Source organism: Triticum urartu, chromosome 3 (assembly GCF_003073215.2).
Source record: "Triticum urartu cultivar G1812 chromosome 3, Tu2.1, whole genome shotgun sequence".
Taxonomy (NCBI): Eukaryota; Viridiplantae; Streptophyta; class Magnoliopsida; order Poales; family Poaceae; genus Triticum; species Triticum urartu.
The window spans coordinates 713134801-713136963 of NC_053024.1; the positions used below are offsets into that span (position 1 = coordinate 713134801).

Below are 2163 nucleotides of genomic sequence, written 5' to 3' on the forward strand. Positions count from 1 at the left end.
CCTAGGGCTATATGCGGTTGTTTAGTCAGAGAATACTAAAGGGGCAATGGGTTAATGGGTTTTCGCCGCGCTGGCCTGTTTTAGTTGGGCTTGGTTTTTGTGGACAGTGGACACTAATGGCAGAACCGCTGTGCTAGCTGGACTGATCGAGTGACCCTCACTTTGTGTCAGTCAATTCTGTTTGCACTGAAGTTGTTTCTGGTCTTTAGATGAGAAACTTACGGTGGATCAGAATTCAACTAAGTCAAATTGAAAATTTAACAAGAAATCTCCCATATTTTACATCCTTTTTGAATTGTTTGGGTTGCTTACCACATGTGTTACGTGGTCTCTCTATTTTACATCCTTATTAAACATGTGTTACGTGGTCTCTCCAATGAAATTTTCACAAGCCTCGTAACACACAATACTATTTTTAACCTAAAGTCGACAAGCTCGTGATGTTCATATTTCCAACTTCATCTGTGCTTCTAACTCAAAATAGAGTACACGACCTGCACAACTTCACAAACTAGCCCAACGACAGCTGCCAGCAGCCCGATAACAAGCCATGGGTTGCTGAAGTACTTCCGCCTCAGCCATGCCATCCACCTCCGTGAGTAGCTCCGAGACCGCTTCTCTAGAATCGAGCATGTCTCCCATAGGTGGTTGCACTCCGGGTCGTCAGGGTCGAATTGGATCCCCTTGTAGAGGTCGGCGAAGCATTTGGCCACCTCATTGTTGTTGTCGTGGACGTGTACAATGACGTCTCTCTTCGACAGTAGCTCCACGTCCTTGCTGGTGCAGGCCACCTAGGACATGAAGACACAATATGCCATGACATGGCTCCCCACTGCCTCCCGGTTTCTTTGCTCCAGCTCCATCAGGTTGCGCAGCAGCCACCATGTTTCACTGTCGATGTCCAGGTGGGGGACCTCCAGTGTGCCACCGCCACCATTCAGCTTCATGTCGAGGATGCAGTGCATGCCCTTCTCGTTCATGTCCCGACCCTTGAACTTCACCCCTGCGAAGCTGTACTCTGTCGCCGAGCGCCACCGGCGCACTTGATCGGAGTCGTTTATGGTGGCAGCAGGTGGGGCGGAGGGTGGAGCAGGCTTCAAGTGCATATGAAGAAGATGGAGAAGATTGCCAGGCACGGTTGGATGTGGAGTCACCTGAAGGAAATATGCCCTAGAGGCAATAATAACGTTATTATTTATTTCCTTATATCATGATAAATGTTTATTATTCATGCTAGAATTGTATTAACCGGAAACATGATACATGTGTGAATACATAGACAAACAAAGTGTCACTAGTGTGCCTCTACTTGACTAGCTCATTGATCAAAGATGGTTATGTTTCCTAGCCATAGACAAAGAGTTGTCATTTGATTAACGGGATCACATCATTAGGAGAATGATGTGATTGACTTGACCCATTCCGTTAGCTTAGCACTTGATCGTTTAGTTTGTTGCTATTGCTTTCTTCATGACTTATACATGTTCCTATGACTATGAGATTATGCAACTCCCGTTTATCGGAGGAACATTTTTTGTGCTACCAAACGTCACAACGTAACTGGGTGATTATAAAGGTGCTCTATAGGTGTCTCCGAAGGTACTTGTTGGGTTGGCGTATTTCGAGATTAGGATTTGTCACTCCAATTATCGGAGAGGTATCTCTGGGGCCACTCAGTAATACACATCACTTAAGCCTTGCAAGCATTGCAACCAATGAGTTAGTTGCGGGATGATGTGCTACAGAACAAGTAAAGAGACTTACTGGTAACGAGATTGAACTAGGTATTGAGATACCGACAATCGAATCTCGGGCAAGTAACATACTGATGACAAAGGGAACAACATATGTTATTATGCGGTTTGACCGATAAAGATCTTCGTTGAATATGTAGGAGCCAATATGAGCATCCAGGTTCCGCTATTTGTTATTGACCGGAGACGTGTCTCGGTCATGTCTACATAGTTCTCGAACTCGTAGGGTCCGCACGCTTAAAGTTTGATGACAGTTATATTATGAGTTTATGGTTTTTGATGTACCGAAGGTAGTTCGGAGTCCCGGATAAGATCAGGGACATGACGAGGAGTCTCGAAATGGTCGAGACGTAAAGATAGATATATTGGACGACTATATTCGGACATCGAAAAGGTTCCGAGTGATTCG

General features: G+C 45.2%; 1 pseudogene; it reads right to left on the minus strand.

Annotated features, from left to right (window-relative positions):
- Window positions 1-470: 470 nt before the first annotated feature.
- Window positions 471-1136, minus strand: LOC125547265 (annotated as a pseudogene).
- Window positions 1137-2163: the final 1027 nt, after the last annotated feature.